The sequence below is a fragment of the Chlorocebus sabaeus genome, chromosome 3 (genome assembly GCF_047675955.1).
Source record: "Chlorocebus sabaeus isolate Y175 chromosome 3, mChlSab1.0.hap1, whole genome shotgun sequence".
Taxonomy (NCBI): domain Eukaryota; kingdom Metazoa; phylum Chordata; class Mammalia; order Primates; family Cercopithecidae; genus Chlorocebus; species Chlorocebus sabaeus.
In genome coordinates this window covers 42120556-42135341 of record NC_132906.1, presented here as the reverse complement: position 1 = coordinate 42135341, position 14786 = coordinate 42120556, and the positions used below count along the sequence as shown (strand labels likewise).

The window sequence follows — 14786 nt, the reverse complement described above, 5'->3', positions numbered from 1 at the left end:
GGAAGCTGGTGCCAGGCAAACCAAAGCTTGCAACTCCAAAGAGTCAGGGTTTGTTAGAGAGCCCTTTCCCAGAAAGCCTGACACCTGTGTCTTTAGCCCAGTGGCCATACTAGTCGCTTTTAACTGGCTGACAGGTGCCCGATATTTAGCCCCCGAATTCTAAGGAAAAATAGCACAGAAGAGCAAGATAAAGGGGTCTGATGGTACTCACCACTGGGCGGTAGGTGACAGTCTCACCGCTTGGCGATAGGTGATAGTCCTTTCGTGGTCGCCAAAATGTGTCCAGAATTTTTGGGTTCTTGGTCTCATTGACTTCATCTCACTGGCTTCAAAAGTGAAGCTGCAGTATCTCACGGTGAGTGTTACAGTTCTTAAAGATGGTGTGTCCGGAGTTTGTTCCTTCAGATGTTCAGATGTGTCCACATTTTCTTCCTTCTGGTAGATTTGTGGTCTCACTGACTTCAGGAGTGATGCTGCAGACCTTCACGGTGAGTGCTAGAGCTCTTAAAGGTGGTGCGTCTGGAATTGTTTGTTCTTTCTGGTGGGTTCATGGTCTCGCTGACTTCAGGAGTGAAGCTGCAGACCTTCGTGGTGACTGTTGTAGCTCATAAAGTTAGTGTGGACCCAGAGAGTGAGCAGCAGCAAGATTTATTGTAAAGAGCAAAAGAACACACCTCCCAAAGTGTGGAAGGGGACATCAGTGGGTTGCTGCTGCTGGCTCTGGCAGCCTGCTTTTATTCCCTTATCTGACCCCACCCACATCCTGCTGATTGGTCCATTTTACAGAGAGCTGACTGGTCTGTTTTGACAGGGTGCTGACTGGTGTGTTTACAATCCCTGAGCTAGACACAGAGTGTTGATTGATGCATTTACAATCCTTTAACTAGACACAAAAGTTCTTCAAGTCCCATGAGATTAGCTAGACACAGAGCACTGATTGGTGCATTTACAAACCTTGAGCTAGACACAGGGTGTTGATAGGTGCATATGCAATCCTCCAGCTAGACATAAAAGTTCTCCAAGTCCCTACCCAACTCAGGAGCCCAGCTGGCTTCACCTAGTGGATCCCACCCCAGGGCCGTGGGTGGAGCTGCCTTCCAGTGCTGAAAGCCCACACTCCTCAGCCCTTGTGCGGTCCACGGGACCGGGCAGTGGAGCAGGGTTGGTGCCCATCAGGGTTGGTGCCCATCAGGGAGTCTTGGGCAGCGTGGGAGCCCATGGGGGGGGGGCACAGGCATGGCAGGCTGCAGGTCCCCAGCCCTGCCCCGTGGGGAGACGGCTGAGGGCTTGCCAGAATTCCAGTGGCGAGGGCGGCCTACAGTGCTGGGGGACCAGGCACACCCTCCGCAGCTGCTGGCCCTGGTGCTAAGCCCCTCACTGCCCTGGGCGGCATCAGCTGGCTGCTCCCAGTGCGGGGCCTGCTGAGCCAGCGCCCACCCTGAACTCCTGCTGGCCTGTGAGTGCAGCACTGCAGCCCTGGTTCCCGCCTGAGCCTCTCCCTCCATATCTCCCAGCAAGCAAAGGGAGCCAGCTCTGGCCTCCGCCAGCCCAGAAAGGGGCTCCCCCAGTGCAGTGGCAGGCTGAAGGGCTCCTCAAGTGCCACCAGAATGGACGCTGAGGCCAAGGAGGCACCGAGAGCGATGGCTGCTAGCACGTTGTCACTTCTCATTAGGAACTTTAGGAACTTTGAGATTTTTTTTAAACTCTGGGTAAGGTTACTACATTATGAATACTTGGAAGGGGCAGGCATATAAATGAGAATGATCCAATATAGTTCATTTTCCATTATGAAAGCACAACCATCATAAGGTTTTTTTTTTTTTTTTAAGTAAGAGTCAAATTGCTATACCATAAAAAGTAACAAAAACCTTTCCAATATTATGCATTCCAGTCTCTTATTAGTTTGAAAGCATGCAATTACAAGTTTTCCAACATAATTTATAGAATAACATGATCTACTGCTTTTCAAAATCAAAAGTTTTTGTTTTGCTGAATATTTGAAGAAATGCCACCATTACCATTTAAAATGCCAATTATAAGAACTTTGGAGTGTATAATGGTAGTAAATTATCATTATTTTCTTTATGGCTGATGTATTCACAATTATAATAGTCTATTTCATCAATTAGTCTCTTTTGCAAAATCCAGGTGACATATATTTTGTAAAATTATACCAATTATTTATTGTAAAAATATCCTTTATATTAGGCTGGAAGAATCCAGAGTAAGTAACAAATATTTTAAAAAGTCGTTCAGACTACTTAAACTCTGTATTTACTTTATAATTGGGAGAATTCTTAGGTACATTGAGGATGATAGGTTGCATATGAATCTTCAACTCTCTAAGCTTATCAAATCCCATAAGTGAGTAAGGACTTTGTATGACACACTTTCAGGGGCTATAACTTTCTCAGAATTATTTTGCAAGTTATTTTTATTACTCCCAAAGCATTTCTATAATGTCATTTCTTGGCCTTTAAAAGAGCCATATTTTTATCTCTTCCATGTGAAGGGTTTTTGGATTGCTATGTAAAGTAAGCTGGAGTTAATTCGTGGTGCTAAACTTTAGGGAAGCTTATGTAACTGACCTCCGATTTGAAGGGTATTATGCTAATCATAGTTTCTGAAGCTTAAACTTCTTTGTTTTCTCTAAGATATAGAAAATTCATAGTGAAATAGTATAACAGAGATTCTAAAACATTTTAATAACTCAAACATAATCATCATTTATTTGAAGCAGTATGCTACTGATTGTCGAAGGTCAGTGCTGTCAAATATCTCAAGAAAAGTATTTTTTGGAAGAGAATTTAGTATAGTTATTTCATCTATTATCAATGTATTCCAGCAAAAGTAGTTGTAAAATTATTTTCCCGTTGCTTTATATTATAAAAGGTAAGACAATTCCCAAGAGGCAGAAATATAAATGAGCAAATCCTTGCAAATGAATAAATAACCTAAGAACTTTTATCTTATTTGTATGTTTCTAAACAAGATAGTGTTCATTATTATTATTATTATTTTACAAAACTGCTTTTATTCATTCCCTCAGCACTTTTTAGGTACCTCATATTTATCAGCTATTCTTCTAGGATTTAGAGATTTAAGGGAAAAAAGTCATAAAAATCTTTGCCTTCAAGGAGCTTGCTTGAACTAAAATATGACAGAAAATATACATGAACAAATAAACAGATGCAAATGAACAAATATAGATAAGGGGAATAGAGCTCTGAGGCAGGTTAACTTTGCATGAGATGGTCAGGGAAGGCATTGATGAGAACATTAATGTGAGCAAGCACTTGAAGGAGAGGTGTCAGTGAGCCGTGTGACTATCTGAGAAAATAGTGCTAAGCAGACAGAACAGTAAATACAAAAACCCTGAGATGGAAATCTGTCTGGTTGTGACTGCTGGAGCATTCCTTTATGATTGTTCCTTTGATAAGAACACACATGAAATTTCAAGATTATTTATCAAGAGGAAAAAAAATAACAACTAGGGAATAATCAAGTTAAAAATAACCAAGAGATGGAAGTAGCTTCTAGAGACTAATTTTTTAAATAAACAATCTACTATGTCACAAAATTAATCACAAATATAATTAACAAAGTATTCTATGACTCCATTTCAATCTATCTCACAAATGATATAGATCTCACAAAAAACAAAACTGTATTAAGATGCAAATTTATACCTACATCAGCAACTAAACTTTTGATTCTGGATGTTAACAATGTTATGAGGAAAAAAAAATGCCAAAACACTTTATATGTAGTTATTGGGGAGTGTGTGTATGTGTCTGTGCGCATGTGTGTGTACGTGTGATGGGGGTCAGGGCCAGGGCTTGTGAAATCATCGATGTTTGTTGAAAATACAAAGGGTAAATAGGCACTTAAACAGCAGTAGCCTTGGAGCACTTATTTCATCAAGCATAAAGGAATTGCATCTATCTTATATAAATGTCCTTTTTTTTTCTTTTGAGTGTCTGCTGTACAGTACTAAGGTAGTCAGCTCATCAGGTCACAGCACAATTGCCTTATTGACCTGTTGAAAGAAAAATAATTATTTTAAAATGGCTTAATCTCTATCTTTCATTCCTACTTCCCATTATGTGCTCCTCCACACCTAGCATCTACCCTGAAACGTTTAAAACATGACCGTAGATCAGTATGGATTTCTTAAATGTAGATATATACATTTGTTGTTGTATACGTTTAGTTTTTAATTATTTAATTTGAATGTTTTGGATTCCACAATTTGCCAGACTGCCACGTATCAATCCATTCCTATACTAATAGACTATGGTCTGCCATCAAATCTCTGCTACTAAAATCACTGCAAAGATTATTATACCTATGCTTGGCCTGTGTAAGGATTTTCTTTGAGTATTTTCCTAGAATAGTGCGTGAATAGTCCTATGAATCTACCACTTTGCTTATACTTTACATGATCTAAATTTTCTAAGCTATAATCTCAAAATAAAAAATGAAAACAATAATTAAAAATTAAATATGCAGTGTAAATATTTCCTTCTTCTTATATTTCTTTAAAAATTTTTCTTCATGTTTATCAAGCTTAGAAATACCATGCTATACCCCCTTAAGTCACTTAAAATTTTATGTCTGATTTTTTTTTCCTTTAATAATCTCTTTTTCTTTTTTTCATTTAGAAAACTGCATTTGTTGTGAAAAATTATATTCCCTGGATGATTTTTCTCCTTTAATGAATTCTTTTTTTATTGGAACTTAAAAAATTACTTTCTTTATTGTTTTTCTTTTTGAAAAATAACTATGTAGATTGTGTCATATATATTTAGTAAACTCATTTCACTGAACCCAAGTACAATGTGAATAAATTGTACTTTTTGAGGTCTAGTTATGGGACTCTCTATCCGCAGCCCAAGAAGTGTTTAGAGGTCTGTGCATTGTTGACTTGTGTTCTCTTTTTCATCTTCTAGAGCTCAAGTAGAGAGCTCAGCTGGGACATGCACAGTCATGATGCATAAGATTTGTCCCAGCTGTTTTTTGTGTGTAATTTGATTAAAAGCTCCCTATCACTCCTGAGCTAGGCTTTACACCACAAAGTCATTTCTACTTAGGATGAGACGTTTGAACTGTTTTTCCAATACATGAAGCTTTTACTCAAAATGAGAAAAACAGCCCTAGACATTTATTTCTGGAGGTTCAATCATCTTTACCCTAAAGTATTTTATATTTTCCTTCTTGCCATGGTAAGAAAAGATTATGAGTTTTGGACATAATATTAATGTAAAGTATTTTTTTAAAAAAAGAGGTAACTATGTGTTTCAGCCCTCCCACCCTTCCCTGACTATTTTTCTCCTTATTTGTTTTGTTTTTGCCCTTTAGATATTTAAAATCTCACGTCTCTACATATTCTGACTCTAATCCTCTTTTCACATTAGAATTATCTTTTGTTATCATGAATCACATCATATGCTGTGCTTACTAAGCTCCTTCAATGGCTTCTCAATATTCTTACAATAAAATCCAGACTTGTCCGGGACTATAAAACTATAAATTACGTAGCCCCTGGATATATTTAACCTCATTTTATTTCACTTTTTTTTTTTTTTTTTTAGACCGAGTCTTGCTTGGTCATCCAGGCTGGAGTGCAGTGGCGTGATCTCGGCTTACTGCAAGCTCCGCCTCCCAGGTTCACGCCATTCTCCTGCCTCAGCCTCCCGAGTAGCTGGAACTACAGGTGCTCCCACCATGTCCGGATAATTTTTTGTATTTTTAGTAGAGACGGGGTTTCACCATTCACAGGATGGTCTTGATCTCCTGACCTCGTGATCTGCCCACCTCAGCCTCCCAAAGTGCTGGGATTACAGGTGTGAGCCACCGTGCCCGGCTCTTATTTCACTCTTATTTCCATATACAGCACATCAGTTACACCAGTCCTCCTTTCCCAAAATAGATATGGAAATTGTAAAAAGTTTGTGTGTGTATGTGTGTGTGTGTGTCTATTTTCTAACTCTGAGAGGTCTTACAAAAAATAACATGCTGAGCCTGGTGAGGTGGCCCCTGCCTGTACTGCCAGCTATGTGGGAGGCAGAGGTGGAAGATCACTTGAGCCCAGGACTTTGAGATTAGGCTGGCAACACAGACTCCCACTCCAACTACAAAAGTAAATAAATAAAAACATCCTGGCAGTGAAAACATCTAGCATCTATATACTGGTTTCTAAATACCATTCTCCAACAAAATGAAACAAGCTTCTTGGAAAAATTCTTAACTCTGGGACTGCGGCCAGGAGAGTGTAAGTTGAGCCTGTAATATCTTGTAGTGCCAGAAAGTAATGAATGACTCACAAAAAAAAAAAAAAAAAAAAAAAATTAAAAGATAGGAGTGCATCAAAAGATCACAAGAGTCACTACGAAAGAACTCCCAATGACCAAGTCAAAGTTATTTTGAGCAATAAAATAAGCAGTGTTGCTAATGGAGTAAAACACATAAAATATAAAATAAATATCCATGACCACATAAAGCTATAAATAATCAGGAAAATGAATAAATGCAAACAAATGAGTTATTCTTTAGAGTAGAATTCAAAACAATGAATATAAAAGGAATGGTAGACGTAGAAAATCACTACTTGATAAATACCACATTAAGAATTATTGCAGCCAAGAATAATTAAGGAATGTTAAATTGGGTGGGCAAAAATATTACAATAAACAGGATATTTTCATAGTGACAAAAATTCAATAAAACAGTGATAAATTACAAATGAAAAAATACAAGTTTACAGTAGAGAATTCTGACAGATACCATCTCAACAAAATGTTCTAAGTTAATATTTCTAGGAAGGAGACATGTCAACATTATTTATTTACTGATATAATATCCTGGGAAGAGCAAAACATCGCTTCTCTTATTCCTGCCAAAATTGCACAAAGTCAGTCTAATTTGAGGAAACATCACACAGATTCATACCAAGGGATATTCTACAAAATAATCAACAACTACTTTTCAAGAGTTTCAAGGTCATATAAGACAAGTAAAAGTGAAGGACTGTTCAAAATTGAAGGAGGCTAAGGAGTCATGAAAACTAACTGTAATGGACAATCCTGGACAGATCCTGGGACAGAAAAAGGACAGTATTGGGACAACTGTTAAAATTTGAATGAGGTCTGTGAATTACTTAATATTGTATGAATGTTAATTTTTTAGTTTTAATAAGTATGCTATGATTATATAAGATGCTAACATTGGGGAAACTTGCGTGAACGAAATATAGGTTCTTGAAATATAATTTTTGTAACTTTCTTCAAAAGATCATCTTATTTGTTTGCATAAAAGGCATCTCTGATAACTTCCCACCTCACTCATAGCAAATTCCAAGATTATTAACATGACTTACAAGATGCTACATGATCTAGACCTAGATACTTCTCTGGCATCATTTTTTTTTTTCATATTTCATTGACACATTGTCCTTATTTGTCCTGCACAATTCTAAGTATGCCTTGCCTAAAGGTTTTGAAACAGCTGTTCTCTCTGTCTGGAAGTCATTTCCCCAAGTACCCAAATGGATCACTTTTTTCCTGAATTCCTTCAGGTTTCTATACCCTATAAATAAAATAACAGTCCTTGCACCTCATTATCACTTACTATCCATTTGACCAGCTTTATTTTGCTTCATAGGACATACTATGACTTGATATATTGTGTTACCAGTTTTATTTTTGATTTTTGAGTCTTTCCTCACGCATCAAGCAACATCAAAGACACCAACTTCATTTTAATTAAATAAGACGTTCTTGGAAAGAGGATGTGAGCATGTGATTACATTCCTAATTTCATATTCTGTCTTAATGGAGCCACAGGATTACGAGTAGCAAAGGAAATTTTACAGTAAGTGTTGTGTTTCTTCTGAGTTAACAATCATGTGTACTCTCCCAAGAGGCATTTTTCTTACCTATCATTTAATGAAGAGGACTCGGAGGCCTCGCTGATTCGCTGATTCACAATATGAAGGAATTATGTATTTTAAAATAGGAGGAAAGACACTTGATGAGGATAATTTCTGGTAGATGGTGACATAAGAACAAAATAAAGGTGAATTATAAATTGCCGAGATTTCAGAGTTTGTATTTTACTACACATAGAATTACCTAAAATAATAATGAAACGTGTTTTTTTAAGTAGAGGTTAGCTAGATCATTGGCTTAGTAGGCAGCATAGAAAATAAAATAAACTCATTTTAAGACAGCCACGTGGGAGGGGGTCCCTAGAGAAACTCCAACCAGCCTGCCCACTGGGGTGCAGCCTCCGGAAGTTCAAGCCCTTTGCAGCGAGGAGGAGCCTAGCTCCTCCTCTTCCTATGTGGAGCCTGGGATTCAAACTACCGAGTGGGAAGCGCCCTAGTAGAGGGACTGTAGCCATGCGAGAGTCCCTGTTTCCCCCATTTTTCCCTTTTCCACCCAATAAAACCCTGTTTCACTTACCCTTTAAATCGTCTGCAAGCCTGAATTTACGTGGCCAGGAAACAACGAACCCCGTTTTTAGCTAACTAAGGAAGAGTCCTGCAACAATTTCTGACACAATATTCAAGGCTTAGTATGTACTCTCTGAAGCTATACCTCTAAGGAAATATGTTGGAAAGTGGAATGCTAGTTATCTCTTGTTTATTCCTAGTAAAAAATAAACCTTTGGCCGGGCACGGTGGCTCAAGCCTGTAATCCCAGCACTTTGGGAGGCCGAGAGGGGCAGATCACGAGGTCAGGAGATCGAGACCATCCTGGCTAACACGGTGAAACCCTGTCTCTACTAAAAAATGAAAACAAACAAACAAACAAAAAACAAGCCAGGCGAGGTGGCGGGCGCCTGTAGTCCCAGCTACTCGGGAGGCTGAGGCAGGAGAATGGCGTAAACCCGGGAGGCGGAGCTTGCAGTGAGCTGAGATCCTACCACTGCACTCCAGCCTGGGCGACAGAGCGAGACTCCGTCTCAAAAAAATAAAAAATAAATAAAATAAAATAAAATAAAATAAAAATAAAAAATAAAATAAAATAAAATAAAAATCCTTTGACGTTTGAGCATGAATAAAACAGCTCTCTAGTATTAAACTCGCAAAGACTAAAAGCTGACTGCAAACGATTACATCACCTTCTAAAGGCACACGTTCCTACTTTGACTTCAGATGTTGCCAAGGAGGATAAAGCACAAAGGAGAATTGTCTCTTATCTGCATAGCAAAACAAAGAATATCGAGGTAAAGGGGATGAGGGAGTTTCTACCAAAAATAAAAAAATAGTGTCTAGCCTAAATAGGAGAGCTATCATCTTCGCAATGCCACGCAACTAAGACTGCATGGTTGTTATAAAGTACTAAGTGTTGCATGGTGCCAGTTCTTTCTTCAAGTGTCATGTTGCTCCTGCCTGCGTTAGTTTTAACCACGGTTAATTTTCCCGACTCTACTCCTGTAGATTCAGAGTTGGAGGAGCAGACATTTCTGTATTTTAGCTTACAGTGTGCTACCTTGTGAGAACCACATCCAGATCTTGTGGAGATGACTCTTCATGACCTGGACTTTAAATTGGATACAGTTATTAGAGAAGATTTGAGTTGTCATCTTTGGGGAAAGGACACAATGTTCTGTGAGAGGAAAAGTGAAAGAGGTATTTCTTCCTTGCCTTGGGGGACGGTTGTAGTAACAGTTAGCTGATGATATGAGTCTGTATTTCTCCCTACAGGGTATAATTTTGCGTGCAAGCAGTTGTGAAGTTAGAAGTGATATTTCCCGGTAGTCCTAAGTGGTGCTCTGAAACTTATTCTCATTGATGGATGTAAGGAAAAGTGATTTTTCCCTTTCAACCTGAAGCAGGTAAGAGACTGCTATGGTTTTTCATGTTCTCTTTCTTCATCGGCTATCTAGGTGTTAAGTTCATTGTATAGTGACATAAACAAGAAATAAACTTTTATTTTGTTTAACCCATTTTGGATTTATCCATTACAGGAACTAGCATTACTTGAACTTAGTATCATATTAGAATGTTAGCTTCATGAAAACTGTTTTGTTGTTGTTCACTGCTTTGTCCAGTCATGTGGAACTGTGATGGGTTCTAAAAAAATAAATGTAATAATGAATGAATCAAGGAAGAAAAGGTAGAAGACGACTAAAATATATTTATTACCAACTTATTATTTTCCTATGTGAGAATATTCAAAATAAGAGTAACAACAAACCATTCAATATCAGCATAACTGAGTAGTCTAAGCCATTATAATAATCTGTATTATAAGAACATATAAATTATAAAATAAATTACAGTTCTTAAAACTGCACATATTTAGTTGTATGTTTATGTACATGCACATTATTTTGTTATTTATTTTCTTTGTCTTTAGTTTGTCTAAGGCAGATTAAAAAAACTTTATTGAAAACCTCATAAATGTGTACATTGTTGTTTGGGAATGCAACTTTCTCAAACAAAAACATCACATTCAGGGTTTTTTAGCAAATTTAGAATAGACTTGGAATTTAACTTTTAACAAATGTGAAATCTCAGCACATTCATTGCTTAGTACACGGCAGGTGTTATATAAAATTTGTAGAATTTTATTTTCCTATAATATTAAGTAATGAGAAAGAGAGCTCTCTATTTATATTCTTTATAAAAATAAGAAAATCATATTCAGGCATTACTTACCAAGTTTCATATACAGTTTATCCATCATTTCATGTATAGAATGTAGGGACACAAATTGTGAATAGTTTGCAGAAAATCATGTAGCTAGTCTGTAGTACAGTGATCTTGAAACTTAAGTGTAGTTTTCTCCATTATCTTACTAAGCCTCAAGAGTCATTATGTTCACATAAGTAAATGTCTGATAATGCTGTCTCACTCCTAACCCTAACACAAAGGACTGTGAGCAGAATTTTCCATAGTTTCCTTAACTAAGATGAATGTGTTAAAGCTTGTTATAGTATAGGCTTTGTACATGACTATTCATGCAACAAAAGAATTGAGTTTATTTTAAAGAAAAGAATTCTTCCAAGGCTCTTGTAGTAAACATTATATTCTTTCAACATGATTTGAAAATGATAATACATTTTTGTTAGAAACCTGAAAAATAATGTGTATGCCTTTGACAACAGAAATTACACAATGTTAGCCTCAAATCTAATCTAATCTTAAAGCTAATATTAAATCTTAGCTTTAACGTTACTAGATAAACCTTAAAATAATCTTAATAACAAGGGAAAAAAAAGGAATTAATTGTATACCTAAACCCCAAAATATACTATTACAAGACAGTTTTCCAAGTGGCCTTAGACTGGTGCAGTTCCCTCCTTTTCTTGAGTTTTGTTTTGTTTTGTTTTGTTTTGTTTTGTTTTGTTTTTCCAGGAATAACTATAGAGTACCCTGGGAATGCAATATCTTGAGATAAAGAAGAACTATCAGAAATAGTGCAGGACTGTTCTTGACCCTCTTAGGGAATGTAATATCTTGAGTTAGGAGGAAAAAGTTCAGGAAAGCCTGTGCTTTGTTCTTCTTTCCCCTGGAAGCAGAATGCCCATAAAAGCTTTGCCCAGTATGTGACATGACTTCCGTCACATGATGTATATAACTTGGTGTGGACTGCCTTTCAGGGTTCTTAAGCTGTGGTGCAAAGTGGAGCATGTGCAGTCAAGATTTCCTCTCTCCTGAGAGGCTTTCTTGAGTCTTGGGGGACCAGTTCTCATTGGATTCTAGGGTGTTTTTCCCCTTCCCCTTACTGTCTATCCATGAATAATAAATCCACTTCATGTAATTTGTGTATGAGTATTTTCTGTTTCACTAAACTCACACAAGTTGGTGACCAGTGCATGATAGACCTGCTACAAACTTTGAACATTTTTTCCTAAAAATTTAAAAGATACTTTTGACTATTTGAAATCAGTTAAAAGTAAAAAGACAGGTGAACACAAACATGGCGTCTGTGGTGCTGGCGCTGAGGACTCAGACAGTCGTTACATCCTTGCTGAGCTCCACTCCTGCTACAGCTCTTGCTGTCAGATATGCATCCAAGAAGACAGGTGGTAGCTCCAAAAGCCTTGGTAGAAAGTCATCAGGCAGATGCCTAGGCATTAAGAAAATGGAAGGTCATTATGTTCATGCTGGGAACATCATTGGAACACAGAACCATTTCCGCTGCCACCCAGGTGCCCATGTGGGTCTTGGGAAGAATAAATGTCTGTATGCCCTGGAAGAGGGGATAGTCCGCTACACTAAGGAGGTTTACATGCCTCATCTCAGAAACACAGAGGCTGTGGATCTGATCACCAGGCTGCCCAAGGGTGCTGTGCTCTTCAAGAATTTTGTCCACGTGGTTCCTGCCAAGCTGGAGGGCACCTTCAAACTGGTAGCTATGCTTTGATATCCTGTTTGAGGCCATCAGACAGAGACTGGAGCCCAGGTGACAGGAGATGGTGATACCAGAAGTCAAGGGTTGGGGCGACGACATGGCCTCCCAAGGAAGAGGTCTGCTTGATGGTGACTCTGCAGGAGACTGTGAAAAGACTGCTGGGAAACCCTTTGGGAGACCTGACCTGGGGTCAAAAATAAAGTGAGCCAGAGTCATGGAAAAAAAAAAAAAGAGTAAAAAGACATTGTTTTCTTTGTCATTGCATAAACCCAAAGATATTATAATGCAGCTTGGAAAAATGTACTTAGCATTTAAAGTAATTTTTTTGGATATAATCCAAAGAAAATCAGTAATTTTTCCTCCAAAGGAAAACATTAATCACACAATCATGGAACATTATATTATGTACTTACCAACCAAAGAAAGCCAGGGACCAGTTGAATTCACAGCCTATATATATATATAGCCTATATAAATATATATATATATATATATAGCCTATATAAATATATATATATATATATATATATTTTTTTTTGAAATGGACTCTCACTCTGTTGCCCAGGCTGGAATGCAGGGGCACAATCTTGGCTCACTGCAACCTCCACCTCCTGGATTCAAGTGATTCTCCTGCCTCAGCCTCCTAAGGAGCTGGGATTACAGGTGTGCACCACTGTGCCCAGCCCAAATTCTAACAGATGTACAAAAAAGAGCTGGTACTAATTCTACTGAAACTATTCCAAAAATCCAGGAGGAAGTACTCTTACTTAACTCATTCTGTGAAGTCAGCATCACCCTAATAACAAAACATGGTAAAGACACAAAGAAAAATGTAAACTACTGGCTAACATCCCTGATGAACACAGATACAAAAAAATTGTCAGCAAAATACTATCGAACTGAATACAACAGCATATCAAATGTTAATTCACCATGATAAAGTAGGCTTCATTCTTAGGATGCAAGGTTGGTTCAACAATGCAAATTAAGAAATGTGATTCACCACATAAAAAGAATTAAAACAAAAACACATTGATCATCTCAATAGATATAGAAAATATTTTGAGTAAAATCCAATATTCTTTCCTGATAAAAACCCTCAAAAAAAAAAAAAAAAAAGCATCAAAGTAACATCCCTTAAAATAATGAGAGCCATCTATAACAAACTCACAGCCAACCCCCTACTGAATGGGCAAAAACCATAAACATTCCCCTTGTGAACTGGAACAAAACAAGAATGTCCATTTTCACCATTCTTGTTCAACACAGTATCGCAAGTGCTAGCCATAGCAATCAGCCATAAAAGGTATCCAAATAAGAAAATAAGTCAAAATATTTTTCTACCTGGATGATATGATTCTATACCTAGAATAGGTATGGAAACCCTAAAGACTCTGCCAAAAGGCTCCTGGAGCTGATAAATAACTTCAGTAAAATTTCAAGGTACAATATCCATGTACAAAAATCAATAGCGTTTTTATATACCAATAACATTCAAGCTGAGAGCCCTATCAAAAACTTATTCCCATTTAAAATAGCCATTAAAAAAATAAAATATTGAGAAATAGATCTAACAAGGAGATAAAAGATCTCTACAAGAAACATTAGAAAACACTGAAAGAAATCAGATGATGTAAATAATTGGGAAAACAATCTAGTGGTTATGAATTCAAAGAATCAAGCTCATTAAAATGGTACAACTATCAAAGGCAATTTACAGATTCAACATCGTTTCTGTCAAACTACTGACCTCATTTTTCACAGAACTAGGAATAAAAATATATATGTAATATATAAATATATTATATATATTATATAATATATTATATAATTATTATATAATGTATATTATATATAGTATATTATATATATATCCTAGAGTTCATATGGAACCACAAAAGAGCTTGAATAGCCAAAGCAATCCTAAGCAAAAAGAACAAAGCTGAGGCATCACACTACCCAACATCAAACTAAACTATAAAGCTACACTAACCAAAACGGCATGGTACTGGTACAGATACAGACTTATAGAGCAATAGAACAGAATAGAGAACTCAAATAAAATCACACACCTACAGCCATACGGTTTTTAGCAAAGTCAACAAATAAGCAATGGGGAAATGATTTTCTATTCCATAAATGGTGCTGGGACAGCTGGGTATCCATACACAGAAAAAATGAAATAAGGCCCTCACCTTTCACCAGATTCAAAATTAACTCAAGATGAATTAAAGAGTTAAATTGAAAGTCTCAAACTATAATAATCTGATATGGTTTGGTTCTGTGTCCCCACCCAGATCTCATCTTGAATTGGACTCCAATAATTTCCATGTGTTGTGGGAGGGGCCCAGTGGGAGAGAAATCATGGGGGTGGTTTCCCCCATGAGGAACCCACTACCATGGTTCTCATAGTAGTGA

General features: G+C 37.3%; 1 pseudogene; it reads left to right on the top strand.

The window, feature by feature from the left end:
* Positions 1–11933: 11933 nt before the first annotated feature.
* On the top strand, positions 11934–12783 carry LOC103214522 (large ribosomal subunit protein bL27m pseudogene; annotated as a pseudogene).
* The last annotated feature ends 2003 nt before the right edge of the window (positions 12784–14786 follow it).